A 20,784-nucleotide genomic window follows, 5' to 3' on the forward strand; every position below is an offset into this window, starting at 1 on the left:
AGGTACTAACTGAATAGTTCTTCATTTGACATTTCTTTTAACTTTTTTAAAAATAAAATACCTAGTTTAACCTCAACTTTAAAAAATCATGAAGTCATGGCTTTGGTGTGCTGGCTATATACTTCTCCTAACAGAAAATTAACATTTATAATAATAATTTTAAAAAAGTTTATATTGTACTACCAGTAATCATTCTGCATACTTCTCATGACAATGTGCCACATTTTGGACGGTATCTTTATAGGTGGCATCCTAATACAAGAATGGTTAAAAAGCATTCCTCAATAACTGTGTTAATTATTAGGGGAAGCTACGCATTCTTTAGAAGCTACATTCTACAGAATGTGTACCTAGGCCCATAAATGCAGACTACTGCTCTCAGGCTAGAAACTTGGTCAAAAAATAATTTTTGTGAAAATGTGAGGCATACTATATAACTGTGAGTTATAGTTAAACAAATACATTTTTCCTTTGCTATCTACTGTTCAGCAGGACTTCTGTGGGAATTCAATTAAAATGGCTTAATTCTTTAAACATGTGGTGATACTTATCATTAGTTAAGGAAAAAAGTCAGTTATGCTCAAGCTGGAAAGCTGAAGGATGAGTGGGATTTACAGATACAGGGTTCTGTAGATCTGATGAGGGAAGCGGCAAAAGAGAAGGTAGAAGTTAGCAGCTGCTTCTTCCACTACTTCTTGTTCTGGCTAAAGAAATTCCAGTTTGGCCACTGTGTAACCACTGGTGGTCTCTGAGACGCCAGTCATTCACTTGCATTCAAGTCAAGTAATGAATCTGTCAGTACTCTTAATTAGCAAAGGCTAATGGTCCCTTACATGGCTAAAAGTTATGGTAACAACAGTTTTAAAACTATTTTATGACAATAGGTCTTTAGAAGTTATGATTTTGGTGAGGGGGTGCTTTAATATGGTATAAGCTGTGTTATACCCAGTGTGATTCCAATTGCCTACTGTGGGGACCAGGAGAGCTGCCTGGGCTTTGGAATAACACAGCTCTGAGTTCAGTCTTCATTTGGCCACTTATTAGCTGTGTGGTTTTAGATAATCCTTGAAGCAATTCTATTTGAGTTCCCTCAATGAAGCTACTAACATTACCTACCTCAAAGGATTGTTGTGAAGATTAAATGATATGACATGTAGAAATAAGGGTTGATTAGTAGAAATAATATCTAAAATAACAATAAGAAGTCAATAAATGCTACCTTATCAGCTACATGAAGCAACATCTCTTTGACACAAAAATTAAGATGAAAATTTGTGGGTCAATGAAAGCTCAGGTTCCATCTTTGCTTTTCAAAGGATGTTAGGTAAATACTCTTCAAAGATACAGATGTGTAGCTGCAGCCTAGAGTCTTCTACATTGCTAATTTTATTATTTGTATTTAGGACTTCACAGACATTTGAAAAACACTTAGTAATTAAAGAAGCATTTTCTCACATTATCATCTCATTTGATTCTCAGTGCAAACACTAAGAAGTAAGTAGTACAAGAACTGTTCACATTTTGTAGATGAGGAAACTGAAGTTCAGAAAGGTTATTTAATTATCCTATAATTACAGTAACTAGAGAAGTATTTTCTCACTACACCAACTGTGCCCTCATAACTATTGGTTTCACATTTTAAGATAAAGAAATAGGTACTACATAATTAAATTTTGATTTAAGGTCACAGTTAATTCATTTTGTCTTTGAATTTAAGTATAACTTGACACAGTATTTTCCAGCACAGTAGAATAAAGTTTCTAAATGAATTCTTAAAGCATAGCTTTACATATATGTATCTCCCCTATTCTTACTAGGTTTTAGAATAGTATCCTATATTTGGACGGTCCTAAAAATAAATCTAAAAAATTATGTCAGTGGTTGATGTTATGCAGATGCTAAACAGACATCCTTTCTATACTGCAACCAATATAGTTTACTGCTTGAGAGTAGTTAATCTGGAGTACTGCAATTACACTACAGTTTAACTAAAGTATTTCCTATAAAGGTAAGTTACTGGTTTTGTCTACTTAGATAAAACTAGTAAGTACATTTAAATAATAGATTAAACAGCCAATCTACCACAAAATACTTTGACAATACTGTTGATTTTGGGGGTCAGGTTTTGGCTTACCCCTTCAAAGACCGTTCTCGTTACTATTAAAGATGGTTATTAATTTGTGCTGTTACCAGGCTAAGCTCCTCTGTCAAAGTCGTTGATTTTCTGCTAAATACAAGCCAGGGTTTTATGACTATTAGAAGTGCAAAACAGCCACAACAGGGATATGCAAACACGCTATTTGGAAATGAAGCCCAATGTCACAGTTCATATGTTCTGTACATTTTGAACATTTAAGAACATTATGATCTTTAACATTAAACTGGCTTAATGAAAATGACTGGCATTAATTCCTCTAATTCCTTTGAGTGGAAGACTGAGGACCATGCTATATTACAGTAAATGACAATCCTTAGGCATGAATGGAGTTTAGAACTGTATTGGAATAAATTTTAAATGGGTTCAATCTCAAATATATTTAATAAGGCATCCAATGGTTACCACATTACACTGTGTGGTAATTAAGGAGAAATAATACAGTTTATGTATTATTTTTAAAAAGCCAGCCAAACATTTTAGAGAAACAATGGTGAGGGGAGAGAACAACTTATCAGATCAAGAAGCTATTTTGCGACCCTCTGTAAGATTTCCAGCATCTGGGAACCCAAGAAGTCAGGTCATCTCAAGTCAAAGAGGGTCCCACAGCCTAAATGTTCTGTGGGACCTGGGGTAATGGTTATGACTACTCCTAGTTACTAGGAGTCAATATATGGTAGAAACTGAATCTTGAACCTCTCATTGCTTATAGTAAAGCAGTATTTTCTTTGATGTGAGAAGTTAAACTGACCTGGATATTCAGGTTACAGGCCCAGATTCCTCTCCCTAATTCCAAGCTGCCTGGAATTTTGCAAATTAATATGATTTAAATAAAAAACATTCCTAGGCTGCAGCCACTAATCATTCCCACCTTAGTGATGTTTGGTTTAAATATCATCTTTTTTTTCTTTTAACACCCTTACTAGAGTATACGCCAAAAGAATTAATGTTTTAAGGGGGAAAAAGAGATAATTTTAAGTAAGGGGAGCTTACAAGTAAAGGCAAGTTTTTCATTAATGCAACATTTATTGATCTCCTTTTAGCGTGGATATAAAGTCTCACCCATAAGGCCTTACCCATCTAATTTGTAATATGAACCTACTGTCATAATACCATTGCTGCCAACATTTCTACAGTGTCTACTATATGGCAGGCACTGTTTAATGCATTTTACATCCCAGTTGGGATGGGGCACCATTACAAACCATTCGAATTTTACAGACAAGGAAACCGAGGCACAGAGTGGTTAAGTAACTTGCCCAAAGTCACAATGCTGGTAAGTGGGGTTCCAGAGCCCCTGATGGTTACAGTTACCCCCTGACGTAAAAGAACTATAACTCTTCTATCAGATGTGGAGGATCATCAGGAGAATAAGAGATAACGAGGGATGCAAAAGATGAGACGGGAAGGCATCAAAAGTATTTTTTTTTTCACATTGAAATTTGACGTAGAATTTGTCTGGTCCTTTCTTTAACCTTCTAGCACCCAGGGTCACTTAATCTTGTCCTGTTCCTAATCTCACTTACCTCCTCTGTCTGCCTAGACTGGTGCCTAACAAAGGGAAATGACTGTGCTGGGGTGGAGAAACATGAGGATTCAGGGTTGGTCGTGAATAGCAAAGATGTGAAAAGCAGTACTTTTCATTACACATTATCATACACCTGTGAAGACTGATAAACACTATCAATAAAGGACTAAGTAGAGATGCACTGGGCTTTTAAAGTAAATTCCGTAATTTCTAAAATCTGTTACCACATAATGAGAATTATTAACATTTTAAAACTCCTCAATTGTCTTGGTAGCTTGAAAATACTACTTCATTTCCAAAATGGTAACAAGTGTTCTTGATACTAGCTATACACTGGGCAACAAAGGCATATATTCCTGTAAGAATCTTAGCAATATTAAGAACAGCAGATAAAGTACAGAAAGTGTTAGACAATGCAGACATCAAGTTAAAATTTATACAATAGAGACAGCATTGGGGAGACACTTTTGAAAATATATTTCATACTGAATGATATTAATCTCTTATTACTAAAAATGAAAAATACGCTACAATTCATTCAGAATAAATTCCATAGTGGGATATTTATGTCAAATCACTTTAGCTCACCCCCAAGTTTACAATGCAACCAGAATTGGACGAAATTAGTTTGTTATACAAAAAACCCTATGCAGTACATGAAAATCACATTTAATATAAATGTCACATCATATAGTCATATTGCTCTTGAAGTAACAGTTTTATTGGAATAGTTTGAGTTTTCAGAACATGCAATGTAATCAAGACATTTCAAGCAAAATATGTTAACTTCATATTCAAAATGTAACAAATATGCAATAGCATAATCCTGGGAAATAGACTGTATTCATCTAACACCAGAGATATCTGTCTTAGAGACCTTATGAAAAAACATAAGCTTTTGTGTCTTATTGCTTCAACTAAGATGTATTATAAATGCAACTCAGGATATTTTATCTACATTAAAAAAAACCTTCATAAAGGAAATCATACTAATGGTAAATAGAAAATTGCTGGGAGTACAATGGTCTATGAGTAGGTATCTAAATGATTTGACTATTATGAATTTATTAACATAATTTCCTAATATCAATAAATAAAAATCCTTATTTTTTTTCAAATATGTATGAGTCAAGAGTCAAGAATAGGATTCTTCTACCACACTGCTGAACAGCTCTAAGACCTGATACTCATTTACTGGTCAGTTTTAATTTAATAAATTAAAGACAAAGATAAGCTACCAAGCAAACTTGAGGCAAGAGCTTGGCTAACTGTAAGATGGAGCACCACACACGGTGTTAATAAAACACATGATTTGTGGCTGCCTTTTAAGTACTATGACTAGTTATTTGTGGGTTTGGGGTTACATTTACAGTACTGGTGCTGGATTTATATGAGGTCGCCAAGACTTTCTCCATCTTTTCTAAATATGCCACACATTTTAAGAAAGCAACTGTGGAGAATATGGCGGATGGTGTGTAAATTATTTCTACTTAGTCTAACAGAGGCAGTGCAGTGCTGTGGAAACACATGAAATTTAGTGCTTATACACTGGGGTTCTCCCATTCTACCAATCACTAATGTGAAGTCTGTTTCCTTATCTATAAAATGGAAATAAGAAAACCTTACTGGTTTTCTGCAGAAATCAAAAATATCTTGATTTAAAACAGTATTGTAAGGATTCTCAGAATCTAAAACAGCAGACTATGTTCATATAAACATACATACACGGCCAAATGGTGAATTAAATATAATTTCTTAAAAATCAATAAAATAAGCCGGGCGCGGTGGCTCAAGCCTGTAATCCCAGCACTTTGGGAGGCTGAGGCGGGCGGATCACGAGGTCAGGAGATCGAGACCATCCTGGCTAACACAGTGAAACCCCGCCTCTACTAAAAATACAAAAAATTAGCCGGGCGTGGTGGTGGGTGCCTGTAGTCCCAGCTACTAGGGAGGCTGAGGCAGGAGAATGGCGTGAACCCGGGAGGCGGAGCTTCCAGTGAGCTGAGATCGCGCCACTGCACTCCAGCCTGGGGGACAGAGCAAGACTCCGTCTCAAAAAAAAAAAAAAAAAAAAAAAACCAATAAAATAACAATGATAAAACATTTAATTTTGTTCATGCTTTTGCTTCTTCTTGGAATATCCTTCACCACTTTCAATTCCTCCTGCCTTGGCATGCCCAAATCTTCATCCTTTAAGGCCAAGCTCAAAAACCACCTCCTTCAGGAACACTCCCATGACAACCCAAAAGGAAATAATCTCTCCTTTCTGTAATTACCAAAGAGCTTTAAATTACGCTAATTGAATCCATAACTTTCCACTTTATATTATAGGTATTTATATACATATTGTAACTCCTCTGATTATATGTCAATACAGAGTCTACCTGCTACTGCTGTTCCTATCAACAGAAGGCTTATTACACATCAAAAATCATGCTAAGAGCCTCGCATGTAACCCATAATGTATGGGCCATTTCCATTTTACATATGAGGAAACAGAACAGAGGTTGTAGAGCCAGAATCTGAGCCTGAGTACTAAGCAATAACACTTCTGTGATAAGCATTCTGTATGGTAGGCAAAAAGCGCATTTTCACAAGGTCACTTAAGGTAGTTGTGATTCGGCAGAGATGTGAATGAGGTCTACCGAATTCAACTTCAGTGTTCTCTGAAATGCTTTATCTTATATCTCTGGTGTTCATACTAACTCCAATTCTGTGCCAGAGGACCTCTGGGAAGCAGCTCATTGGCTCAAGGTGCCAACCAGATGCATCTGGTCCAAATAGTAAAAATAACTCGAAAGTGTCATCTACTGTGTTGCTGCTGCCCAGCACTGCCATGTACACAGCCAGCTTAGTCACTTAACCTTCTTGCCAGGAATTCTTCATATGGTAAACAGAAACAAGCACTCGACCCCTACCCAAACTCTGAGGATTTCAAATTAAGGAATGGGGAAAAATACTTTTAGTTAACCATAAGAGAACTGTTGGCATAAGTACATTTTGTAATTTTTTTTTCATTCCCCTTTCAACATTTAAAACTAACACAAATATTTGAATTCATTACACAGAAAGTATGCTAAGAAAAAGGGGCTTCGTTTTGGCCTGCGATTTCACAGATCACAGAAATTCTAAGGAATATGCAATTAAGACAGGCAAAATAGCTCCCTACACCAGCTGGTGGACCTTCTCCAGAAACTTCCATAACAACTTAATATGTCCCGAGGCATGAATAATTTGCTCACATGCTGAGTTTGTATGGCAGACCTCAGAGCAATAGAAAGGTTATTACAGAGGTCCTGGAGGTGTTTATATAGCCCTCCTACTGTACAACAGCCTTTGTTTCTTCCCCTTTTTATATTCTGGATAGTTTAAATGTTTCATAAAGGTGTCTAGATTTGTAAAAACGTTATGGTCCTGTTACTACTCACTTATTTTCTCATTATTACAAGTTGGAGAAGAGCTAAAAGTTATCAAAAAAGCACTTCTAAATAACTGTGGAACTGTTTTTGGGTGTAATTCAACTATATGTATCAGTAACAAGTTTTGTTCTTATTATTTCTCATCTCTTTTAGTCACATCTGCCTTGTCAATGAGAAGAATGTTTATGAAATTAAAAAGTTCATTTTGTTCAATCAGCTACAAAAATATCTGAACCATAAAAAAATTCCAAAAACTATCTCTTAGGAGCCAAAGGGTAGCTCTTATAGAATTTTCCATGGATAGATTTGCTTGTTTGAAAAAAGTATTTGGCAGGCTTTGAAAACATAACAGAGGTCAATAATTTGTGACCACACAAGATCTGTGTTTAGTTTAAATTTGTATGGGCACATAATTAAGGCAGAAAATTGAATACAAATGGAGATCTAGTTCAAACCCATTTGTAAAAAATGAGATGGAGTCAGAATTATCAAATCACAATGCACATATGATACAGGCACTTCATGATGACCTTACTTTCTGATTTACTGACATTTATAGGCATGCCGTGTTTTATTGCCCTTTGTTTTACGGTGCCTCTTAGATATTGCATTTTTTTGTTTTTCAAATTGAAGATTTGTGACAATCAGATGTCAAGAAAGTCCATCTGCACCATTTTCCAGCAGCACATGCTCACTTTATGTCTCTGTGTCTCATTTTGGTAATTACTGAACTAATTCAAACTTTTTCATTAGTATGATATCTGTTAACAGTGATCTCTGGCCAGGCATGGTGGCTCACACCTGTAATCCCAGCACTTTGGGAGGCTGAGAAGGCTGGATCACGAGGTCAGGAGATCGAGACCATCCTGGCTAACACAGTAAAACCCCGTCTCTACTAAAAACACAAAAAATTAGCCCAGTGTGGTGGCGGGCGTCTGTAGTCCCAGCTACTCGGGAGACTAAGGCAGGAGAATGGCGTGAACCAGGGAGGCGGAGCTTGCAGTGAGCTGAGATGGCACCGCTGCACTTCAGCCTGGGCGATAGAGACTCCGTCTCAAAAAAACAACAACAACCACCACAACAACAAACAGTGATCTCTCTGATCAGTGATCGTTGATATTGGAATCTTTTTTGGGGCACCATGAACCACACCCATAGAAGATGGCAAACTCTCGATAAATGTTGTGTGACTGCTCCACTGACTGGCCTTCTTCTACTCTCTCCCCTTCTCCTTGGGCCTTCCTGTTCCCTGCGATGCAACAATACTGAAATTAGGTCCACAATAGCCTCTAAGTGTTCAAATGAAAGGAAGAATCACATCTCTCTCATTTTAAATCAAAAGCTAGCAATGATGAAGCCTATGAAGAAACCATGTTGACAGCCCAGACAAGCAGAAAACTAGACCTCTTGTGCAAAACAGTTAGCCAAGTTGCGAATGCAAAAGAGAAGTTCTTGCATGAAATTAAAAGTGCTACTTCAGTGAACACATGAATGATAAGAAAGTGAAAGAGCTTTTTTGCTGACATGAAGAAAGTTTTAGTGGTCTGAACAGATCAAACCAGCCACATCACTCCTTTATGCCAAAACCTAATCCAGCGCAAGGCTGTAACTAACTTCAATTCTGTGAAGGCTGAGAGAGGTAAGAAAACTGCAGAAGAAAAGCTGGAAAGCTGGAAGCTACAGAGATTGGCTCATGAGACACAAAGGAAAAAGCAGTCTCCCTAACATAAAAGTGGAATGTGGGAGCTTGAGACCAGCCTGGGCAACACAGGGAGACTCCATCTCTACATAAAATAGAAGAAGTAGCTGGATATGGTGGTGCATGCCTGTAGTCCCAGCTACTTGAGAGGCTGAGGAGCTTGAGCCTGGGAGATTGAGGCTGCAGTGAGCTGGGATCACGCCACTGTACTCCAGCCTTGGTGACAGAGCAAGACCCTATCTCCAAAAAAAAAAAAAAAAAGTGCAAGATGAGGCAGCAGCAGCTGATGGAGAAGCTGCAGCAAGTTACCCAGAATATCTAGCTAAGATCGCTGATGAAGGTGGCTATTTAAGACCAGATTTTCAATGTAGACAAAATGTAGCTTAGGGTCCCTGGGTTTTTGGGTATCCACTGTGAAAAAGCACTCACTTATAAGTGTTATACCTTGAGCTTTTGTTATTTCAAAAAACTTCCAGGAAGAAGCTTAGCCCCAGAAAAACCAGTTGGATCTAGAGATGCGTCAGTTGCAGATGAACTCTGGCAAACTCCCTTCAATGCATACTAAAATCCCTGCCCAGAGAGAAGCTTGGCCCCCATTTTCTATACACGCAGCATATATAGAAGCATGATCAGGGACTGCTCAGGTGCTCCCTTTACTTCACCTCTACATACAATGACTCAATTAACCAGCCCAATAAAAGCTTGTTTTCACCACTGTTCAGGAAGGTTTTGCTTTGGGAACTATCCTCAGCATTCTTCTTACTTATTACAAGTAATAAAATCTCCTTGTTGAATCCTCCTTGGTTATGGTAAATGGACTGTCATCCACCAAGCAATCAAACCCACCCATTGTGTGGGTAACAAACAGCCTTCTTTCGGAAGAAGAGGCCATCTAGGACTTTCCTAGCTAGAGAGAAGTCAGCTCCTGGCTTCAAAGCTTCAAAGGACAGGCTGACCCTCTTGTTAGGAGCTAATGCAGATGGTGACGTTTAAGTTGAAGCCAATGCTCACTTACTAATCCAAAAATCCTAGGGCCTTAAATAATTATGCTAAATCAACTTTACCTATGCTATACAGAGCTGCGATGACAGCACACCTGTTTACTGCACAGTTTACTGAATATTTTTAAAGTCCACTGTTGAGACCTACTGTTCAAAAACAAGATTCTCTTCAAAACACTACTGCTCATTGACAATGCACCTGGTCACCCAAGAGCTCTGGTGTAGATGTATAAGGAGAAGAATGTTGCTTTCATACCTGCTAACTCAACAACCATTCCGTAGCCCATAAACCAAAGAGTAATTTCAACTTTCAAGTGTTATTATTGAAGAAATACATTTTGTAAGGCAATAGCTCCCATTCACAGTGATTCCTCTGATGGATCTGGGCAAAGTCAACTGAAAATCTTGTGGAATGGATTCACCATTCTAGATGCCATTAAGAACATTTGTGATCACGAGATGAGGTCAAAATATCAGTTAATAGGAGCTTGATAGAAGTCGATTCCAACTCTCATGGATGATTTTGAGGGGTTTGATTTCAATGGAGGAAGTAACCGCAAATATGGTAGAAATGGCAAGAGAACTAGAATTATAAGTGGAGCCTAAAGATATTGAATTGCTGCAATCTTATGATCAAACTTGAACAAATGAAGAGTTGCTTCTTAGGAATAAGCAAATAAACTGATTACTTAAGATGGAATCTACTCCTGGTAAAGATGCTATGAACACTGTTGCAATGTCAACAAAGGATTCAGAATATTACATAGTATCAGTTGATAAAGTGGTGGCAGAGTTTGAGAGGACTGACTCCAATTTTGAAAGAAGTTATATTGTGGGTAAAATACTGCCAAACAACTGTTCATGCTACAGAGAAATCTTTTGTGAAAGGATGAATCAACTGATGCAAGAAGTTTCATGGTTGTTTTATTGTAAGAAATTACCACAGCTACTCCAGCCTTCAGCAACCACCACCTTGATCAGTGAGCAGCCATCCACAAGGAAAGACCCTTCACCAGCAAAAAGATTATGACTCCCTAAAGGCTCAGATGATCGTTATAAAGTTTTCTTATTTTTCTTTTTAAGAGACAGGGTCTCGCTCTGTTGCTTACACTGGAGTGCAGTGGCGTGATCCCAGCTCATTGCAGCCTTGAACTCCTGGGCTCAAGTGATCCTCTGCCTTAGCTGAAAACTTAAAAAATTAGCCCAGCTAATTTTTTGCAGAAATGAGGGCCTCATTATGTTGACCAGGCTGGTCTTGAACTCCTAGCCTTAAGTGATCCTCCTGCATTTGCCTCCCAAAGTGCTGGGATTACAGGAATGAGCCACTGTGCTTAACCCAATAATATACTTGTTATTAAGGTATATGCATTTTCCTCTTTAGACATAAAGTCATTGCACACTTAATTGGCTACAATACAGTATAAACATAATTTTTGGATGCACTGGGAAACCAAAAAATTTGTGTGACTCACTGTGTTGCAACATTTGCTTTACTGCTGTGGTCTCGAGCCGAACCTGCAGTATCTCTAAGGTGCCTGTAATTCACTTGTTTGGTAGACACAGAAGGCATTTCCTACTGACAGGTAGTCAAGCTGCTTAATTACAGATTGTTGATAGTTCTGCTCCAACCATTTACATGGCATGCACGGAAGCCTTTGGAAAGCTAAACTTTTCAGGTCTCTCAGAAAGAGAAGAGAGCAAAATCTGCATTAAAGCTATTTTTGTCATGCAGAGACCTGGGTTAGGCAGGAAGATATGATAATCCAGTGAATTCAGCTTAGGGATCAAGTCCCCACACTTGGCTTCAATGACTTTTCATAATCTCTGATACACCCATAAAGAAACAAAATACTGCAAAACGTAAGGTAAACAGACAAAAAAAATTCCTAACATTTCCTATGCAAAGTTCAAATTTTGAGTTTAGCTTCAGCTAAATTAGGAAGTACACTGTACAACACTTTACCAGGAGGTGGTCTTTTATTTTAGTGCTTGAATTTGTATGCTATCAAAAAATAGTATGGCATCTTGCCAAACTTGCACTTAGTTCAAACAAAACTTTAAAAGAGCTGTGATTCTAGGTGCATATTCACGTATTACTTCTCATATAGGCATACCCAGACATCACACACAGATGGAAGAAAGCTGTTGGGCTATCCCATTAGCAGGATGAAACACAGTCTGTGTTATCTGAGGTATTTCTTGTACTGTAAGCGAAACTTCTCAGCTTTTCTGGCAATTTATTCCCTAATTTTTGTCTTAAAGTTCTTTATGAGACTAAAGATACAAGGTAGAAGATGAGACTTAAATCAGACTTCAGCAGGTAGATGGAAAGCGCTCAGACATGAGACCTCCCTTAAAGGTCTTACCCAACTCTCAGCTTTTAAAATATAGACTGCATTCATGGGTGGCACCTTTTAAAATAAACCATTCTTTTTCAAAGCGTTTTGTTCTTTTAAAACAATAAGCTGTTTCAAGTAGATTTTCTACTGTAAGTTAATAACTAATAAACACGTGGTATAAAGTTATTACATTTAAGTACTGTTAAAATTTTAAAAATCAGTTTATAAAGTATTAAAATAATTTAAAGAGCAACTAATGGGGATCTAAAAATTCATTAGCTTCTTAAAAATTCAAACAGAACAAAACTGACAAAGGTAAAACATGTCTCCTCCTATTCCTCAAGTTCTAGGAGCCTATGATTCTAATAAATTAAATACCTACATTTAGCAACATAATCTTATACAATATGCAAATATCTCAGAATGCTGCCCCCCTTCTGTAAAATTAAAGAGTATAGAAAACTCTACCTTTAAGTTATTTTATAGCAGACATTCCAGGTGTTTACTACTAGATGTGTATCTTCTTTAGAAGGTAACCAGCCCCACTATAAGAAGCTCAGAAAAAGTTTCCTCCCCTATCCAGATATTTGTAACATCTTCACAACGAAGAGATGCTTCCTTGGCCAATGTACAAATACATCTTGAAAGGAAAGCTGTAATACACCGCTCTACAAGAAAGTTCTGTTGGTTGCAGAGGGTTGGGAAAATCTATAACAACAAATGTATTCAGTTTGTTTTATAAAGTCGTTAATATGCAAAATCTTGATTTATATTTTATTAAGATCACCAATGATTCTCTTTCTAGATTCAGAAATATATAAAAAGGGATTTTAAAATATCCTCAAACCACCGTTGTATGCACCTCAGTTCTAGTCTTCAAAGATGTATACAATTTTTAAATGAGAAGTGAAATATGTGGAAAAAGAAAGTAGGCTAAAACTGCAGTCTTTGTTTTTCATTTGTTAATACTTTGGGTATATATTCTGTTTAACTTCCCTTAAGACACATTCATGCCAACTTTCTTTTTAAAAAAACAGGTTAAAGATATAAAGTATTTTTTTCTCTCCTCACCACAAAAAAACAGAAACAAATGGAGAGCCTCTGAACATATTGTTTCCAATGGAAATGGATGAATTAAAAAATAGTAGCTTATTTTAACAAAAAATTCAATATTTTAAATATGTTGAAAATACCACAACCAGGTTGATTTAACTGACATACTTAAAATGGTATATATTAAACCATTAGGATACTCTACCAGAAGTGGCACTTGCCAGTTACAGGAAGGCACATTCAAACTTCGGTGCCTAAGCCGTATGAATATTTATTATTTCCCCAGTGCCAAATGCTCCAAGATATTTTACCTATCATTTACTTTGAAAAGCAGTTATTTTTCTAAGGATACTATTAAAAATGGGACATATAGTCTAAGCAGTATGAGTGCACTTATGGGAAAAACAGGATGAAATACCAAAAAGTTGGCCTATTCCAGTAAATCCAGAATACATAGTTGCTATTTGAGTAAAGGGGTGTGCCAGTGTGCTGTGGAGAATAGAACTCAAGAGACAGCATAAAAAGAACTTGTCTATCCTAACTCTGTCTGTTAGATCATAGGCATTTTGAAGTAAATTATGGTCCTTCAAGTGTTTTTCCTCCCTACTGCCCTCACCAGACCTCTTGACATATCCTCCTCTTCACACAATGATAACATTAAAATGTCTTTCTCCCATCAGGGACAAAGTTGTTCTCATCTTTGCCAAACACAGAATTATGCAGTAGCAACTCAACCATTTGAGTAACAGGTATCACCTAGCCTAATAAAGATTATAACTAGGATCAAGTTACAGTGTTATTCTAAATCAACAACCTGAATATAAATTTTAACTGGTCAGTGTGCACTAAAATTCCCATATTTTATAAACATGACTTTTACCCTAAACTTTCTACAGTCTCTCAAAAACTTTAATATAGATTCAAAATATACATTCTTATCAGGAAAACACCATCTTCCAAATTCAAATACTTTGGAAGAGTCAATGGAGGACTGTCAGCTGGTTCAAAAGTCTACTCACTAACAGAAAAAAAAAAGATTCTGTATAAAAATTGTACCTGCTTATGATTCACATTTTCTTTTTTTTTTTTGGGGGGGGGAAATTTTCTTTTCTTTTTTTTTTTAATTATACTTTAGGTTTTAGGGTACATGTGCACAATGTGCAGGTTTGTTACATATGTATCCATGTGCCATGTTGATTTCCTGCACCCATTAACTCGTCATTTAGCATTAGGTATATCTCCTAATGCTGTCCCTCCCCCCTCCCCCATCCCCACAACAGTCCCCGGAGTGTGATGTTCCCCTTCCTGTGTCCATGAGTTCTCATTGTTCAATTCCCACCTATGAGTGAGAACATGTGGTGTTTGGTTTTTTGTCCTTGCGTTAGTTTACTGAGAATGATGGTTTCCAGTTTCATCCATGTCCCTACAAAGGACATGAACTCATCATTTTTTATGGCTGCATAGTATTCCATGGTGTATATGTGCCACATTTTCTTAATCCAGTCTATCGTTGTTGGACATTTGGGTTGGTTCCAACTCTTTGCTATTGTGAATAGTGCCGCAATAAACATACGTGTGCATCTGTCTTTATAGCAGCATGATTTATAGTCCTTTGGGTATATACCCAGTAATGGGATGGCTGGGTCAAATGGTATTTCTAGTTCTAGATCCCTGAGGAATCGCCACACTGACTTCCACAATGGTTGAACTAGTTTACAGTCCCACCAACAGTGTAAAAGTGTTCCTATTTCTCCACATCCTCTCCAGCACCTGTTGTTTCCTGCTTTTTTAATGATGGCCATTCTAACTGGTGTGAGATGGTATCTCACTGTGGTTTTGATTTGCATTTCTCTGATGGCCAGTGATGATGAGCATTTCTTCATGTGTTTTTTGGCTGCATAAATGTCTTCTTTTGAGAAGTGTCTGTTCATGTCCTTTGCCCACTTTTTGATGGGGTTGTTTGTTTTTTTCTTGTAAATTTGTTTGAGTTCATTGTAGATTCTGGATATCAGCCCTATGTCAGATGAGTAGGTTGCAAAAATTTTCTCCCATTCTGTAGGTTGCCTGTTCACTCTGATGGTAGTTTCTTTTGCTGTGCAGAAGCTCTTTAGTTTAATTAGATCCCATTTGTCAATTTTGGCTTTTGTTGCCATTGCTTTTGGTGTTTTAGACATGAAGTCCTTGCCCACGCCTATGTCCTGAATGGTATTGCCTAGGTTTTCTTGTAGGATTTTAATGGTTTTAGGTCTAACATTTAAGTCTTTAATCCATCTTGAATTAATTTTTGTATAAGGTGTAAGGAAGGGATCCAGTTTCAGCTTTCTCCATATGGCTAGGCAGTTTTCCCAGCACCATTTATTAAATAGGGAATCCTTTCCCCATTTCTTGTTTTTGTCAGGTGTGTTAAAGATCAGATAGTTGTAGATATGTGGCATCATTTCTGAGGGCTCTGTTCTGTTCCATTGATCTATGTCTCTGTTGTGGTACCAGTACCATGCTGTTTTGGTTACTGTAGCCTTGTAGTATAGTTTGAAGTCAGGTAGCGTGATGCCTCCAGCTTTGTTCCTTTGGCTTAGGATTGACTTGGCGATGCGGGCTCTTTTTTGGTTCCATATGAACTTTAAAGTAGTTTTTTCCAATTCTGTGAAGAAAGTCATTGGTAGCTTGATGGGGATGGCATTGAATCTATAAATTACCTTGGGCAGTATGGCCATTTTCACGATATTGATTCTTCCAACCCATGAGCATGGAATGTTCTTCCATTTGTTTGTATCCTCTTTGATTTCATTGAGCAGTGGTTTGTAGTTCTCCTTGAAGAGGTCCTTCACATCCCTTGTAAGTTGGATTCCTAGGTATTTTATTCTCTTTGAAGCAATTGTGAATGGGAGTTCACTCATGATTTGGCTCTCTGTTTGTCTGTGATTGGTGTACAAGAATGCTTGTGATTTTTGTACATTGATTTTGTATCCTGAGACTTTGCTGAAGTTGCTAATCAGCTTAAGGAGATTTTGGGCTGAGACAATGGGGTTTTCTAGATATACAATCATGTCATCTGCAAACAGGGACAATTTGACTTCCTCTTTTCCTAACTGAATACCCTTTATTTCCTTCTCCTTCCTGATTGCCCTGGCCAGAACTTCCAGCACTATGTTGAAAAGGAGTTGTGAGAGAGGGCATCCCTGTCTTGTGCCAGTTTTCAGAGGGAATGCTTCCAGTTTTTGCTCATTCAGTATGATATTGGCTGTGGGTTTGTCATAGATAGCTCTTATTATTTTGAGATACGTCCCATTAATACCTAATTTATTGAGAGTTTTTAGCAGGAAGGGTTGTTGAATTTTGTCAAAGGCCTTTTCTGCATCTATTGAGATAATCATGTGGTTTTTGTCTTTGGTTCTGTTTATATGCTGGATTACATTTATTGATTTGCGTATGTTGAACCAGCCTTGCATCCCAGGGATGAAGCCCACTTGATTATGGTGGACAAGCTTTTTGATGTGCTGCTGGATTCGGTTTGCCAGTATTTTATTGAGGAGTTTTGCATCAATGTTCATCAAGGATATTGGTCTGAAATTCTCTTTTTTGGTTATGTCTCTGCCAGGCTTTGGTATCAGGACGATGCTGGCTTCATAAAATGTGTTAGGGAGGATTCCCTCTTTTTCTATCGATTGGAATAGTTTCAGAAGGAATGGTACCAGTTCCTCCTTGTACCTCTGGTAGAATTCGGCTGTGAATCCATCAGGTCCTGGACTCTTTTTGGTTGGTAAGCTATTGATTATTGCCTCAATTTCAGAACCTGTTATTGGTCTATTCAGAGATTCAACTTCTTCCTGATTTAGTCTTGGGAGGGTGTATTTGTCGAGGAATTTATCCATTTCTTCTAGATTTTCTAGTTTATTTGTGTAGAGGTGTTTGTAGTATTCTCTGACGGTAGATTGTATTTCTGTGGGATCGGTGGTGATATCCCCTTTTTCATTTTTCATTGCATCTATTTGATTCTTCTCTCTTTTCTTGTTTATTAGTCTTGCTAGCAGTCTATCAATTTTGTTGATCTTTTCAAAAAACCAGCTCCTGGATTCATTAATTTTTTGAAGGGTTTTTTGTGTCTCTATTTCCTTCAGTTCTGCTCTGATTTTAGTTATTTCTAGTCTTCTGCTAGCTTTTGAATGTGTTTGCTCTTGCTTTTCTAGTTCTTTTAATTGTGATGTTATAAAGAACTTCCTACTGTGTCTCTTGCTGATAAGTAAATGTAGGACCTTAAATGCATGCAGCAGCTAGATATATCATGCTGTTGAAAGTGTGAATTCACCAGTGGATATAGAACATTCATTAAATGAGGATATGAACTAACATATTCCAGCTGCAACGATTTTTGAACTATGCAAGTAACTCCATCCTTTTTCTTCCCCACTTTCAGCCAAAGAAATACCCTCCAAAGCCCAGAAAAACATCTCAAAGAATTGTTGAAAACTCACTACCAACCTTTTCCATATTTAGATTTTAACAATTAAATCTCTATAATTTAATTTCCAGTAAGAATAACATTAACAAGGGCCGGGCACGGTGGCTCACGCTTGTAATCCCAGCACTTTGGGAGGCCGAGGCGGGCGGATCACGAGGTCAGGGGATCGAGACCACGGTGAAACCCCGTCTCTACTAAAAACACAAAAAATTAGCTGGGTGTGGTGGAGGGCACCTGTAGTCCCAGCTACTCGGAGAGGCTGAGGCAGGAGAATGGTGTGAACCCGGGAGGTGGAGCTTACAGTGAACCGAGATTGCGCCACTGCACTCCAGCCTGGGCGACACAGTGAGACTCCATCTCAAAAAAAAAAAAAAAAAAAAAGAATAACATTAACAGGTTGATGGTAAAACAACCCTGTAATAATTCAATAAAAATGATAAAAATTTATCTTTATGAGATAAGCAACAACATCCATACCCTTTAGGTACTCCTCTCTTTTTTTCAAACTTGGCCACTATCTTAGGGAAGCAAAAATATATTTTTTAAAACTCCACCAACATAAAGGTTTCTTGTTGAGAGACTGTGAACATATTCCTCACTCATAAAAATAACTAACCATTGGATGAGAACCAAGTTTGAATTACTGAAACAGAGATAAAGCATACCTCTGTACTTTTCATGTTGTAAAAGTACTTTATTACCAGGGTATTAGCTTACTTTGGATTTCTTATAGCAAAAAGTATGTCTTACTACACTGATAGCAGAGAGACAAAATCTTACATTATATAATCAAGACTCCTTTAGAGATAACATGGTATAGTCATCAGAAGCGCTCACTGAAGACCTAAAATTTCCCGGCTATCAATTGCAGACCTGCCACACCGATCAGCTCAGCAACCCTGCTCAAATTACTCTTTATTCCATGCCTCAGCCTCCTCATCTGTAAAATTATAAGTATTGCTCAAGGATGTTTCGAGGATGCCATGTAATGAGACTTAGGTAAGTACTACCTATTACTGATCTAAGAATTCTTATTTTAGATGCATATACAGCTAAATTAATGAACCTAAATGGATAGCAGGACAAATTTGACATGAGCAATTTTTCAAAAAAAATTATTTATTTGCTTTTAAGAGAAGAGGCTCACTATGTTGCTTAGGCTGAACTCAAACCCCTGGGCTCAAGTGATCCTCTCACCTCAGCCTCCAAAGAAGCTGAGAATACAAGTGTGCACCACCGTGCACAGTTAGTTTTTTAAATAAACATTAAAAAGTTTTAGAACAGTTGCAGATTTACGGAAAAATTGCAAAGATAGTACAAAAAGTTCCCAAATCTTCCAAGAACTTTCTCTTATTAACATTTTATGATGTACGTAACTTTTAGTGATAGCTCAATAGTGGAAAGTCATTTATTCTCAGCCAGTAAAACTACAAATTTAATTAATCTGTAATTTCAGTAACCTACCTACTGGAATAAAACTTTGAAACTTGTAAGTACCATATTATAATTAGTAAGTGCTAAATTTAATGTTTTAGTAATAGCACTGCACATACTATACTAATGTAAGATATTTTATAGTCTCATTAAAAAGAAATAAAATGAAGTTATTTTAACGTGTGTAATTACTTCTAGATACATATTAAAGTTGCAAATTAAAATGTAAAGTAGAAAATAAAGCCAGGATATTTAAATAGATACTTCATAATTTTAAAATTAAATAAATTTTCTTAATATCATAAAGTAATTAAAACTATGTTGGTGAATACATTTTGAAATCAGAATTCTTAATTTATTTCCTCACTTTTAAAGAATCATATTTCTAATAATATAATACAAGGCAAATTTTTCTGAGATGATAATGAAAGAGATAAAGAAGTGTATCTATAGCAATGTTAAAAGAGGCACACAGCTTTAAATGTAGACATGAACTGCCCCATTTAGTAGCCACTAGCCACATGTAGCAAAATTAATTAAAATTAAATTCTTTAGTTGTACTAGAGCCACATGTCAAGGACTCAGTAGCCACATGAGGTTAGTGTTACAATGTTGGAAGCACAGACAGAAAACATTTCCACCAGTGTAGAAAGGTGTATTGAAAAGTACTGCTCTAGATATGAACAGATTGTTTCACTAATCACACTTAACTGAGTTCTACCCAATAGTTCTAACCTCTCATCCAAACAAATTCTTTTTATTAAACTTGCAAAAAAGAAGCAAGGGGATAAAAGCAGGCTTTTATCTCCTTTTCTGAAATGTTTCAGAGGATGAAAAGGAAGAGGGCCTGGCCAATTCCCACAACAGACAAATGGCCACCAATAAATGAAAAAATTGCTGAGGTCCTCAAAGCCATTGCTGTACTCACGTGGCAGGGTAGCAGTGGGCCCAGTGGCCAGGAGGATGCCTCTTCAGGGGTACATTTCCTCACTAGGGGGAGGGGTCCCCATGTGGGGCCTCCGCACTGGTGGGACCTTCCCCATTATGGGGCTGGGGTTTCTGCCAGTGAAAAATGGGAAATTTCATTGTTAGCCAGCTTTAAAACTTTTCCCTGTTGAGACATTAAAAACACTGCTTACTGGATTATTTAGTTAATTCAAAACAGAATTATATGAGATAAGTTTTTAGAACTGATGAATCATGATGTGTGATTGATTCTGTCTGCCCTTGAGTCCCCTAGGAAAAAATAACCTGCAGTATTACCAGAACTGTCATAAGAATTTTCAATCTTATTAAATGCTGAAAAGATTAGATTGAACCAGATAATGGTTTTTCCAATCAGGATAAAAAATAAGGATGATTGTCTTTTAATTATCAGTAATGGACAGTGGTGAAAAAAGCAAATGTAATCAGATATAACAAAAACCTCACCAAGTTCCACGGCTTCTCATTCTTACCCCATCCGAATTTTTAAAATCAGAGTTGAAAATAAGAAGCAAATATTTAAATTCCATCCAGTTACTTCTTGTGAACCTTCTGAGATTTGGTACTAAAATAATGATGATGCAATGGTCAATGGAAACAAAGATCTGTTGTTTTATTCTCCAAAAAATTTTTAAGAAATCCATGTAAGCAGTCTGTTGATATCTAAAAATGTGGCTAACAATAAAAATCCCCCTTACACTTACCAAATGTTT

At 37.0% G+C, this 20,784-nt stretch overlaps 1 protein-coding gene across 2 annotated transcripts in view; it reads right to left on the bottom strand.

The window, feature by feature from the left end:
- The window catches only part of LOC100589888 (ubiquitin-conjugating enzyme E2 E2), a 393,012-nt gene that overhangs the window by 130,662 nt on the left and 241,566 nt on the right, over nt 1-20,784 (bottom strand). The gene's annotated exons all lie outside the window — the stretch shown is intronic.

This window comes from Nomascus leucogenys, chromosome 4, assembly GCF_006542625.1.
Source record: "Nomascus leucogenys isolate Asia chromosome 4, Asia_NLE_v1, whole genome shotgun sequence".
Taxonomy (NCBI): Eukaryota; Metazoa; Chordata; class Mammalia; order Primates; family Hylobatidae; genus Nomascus; species Nomascus leucogenys.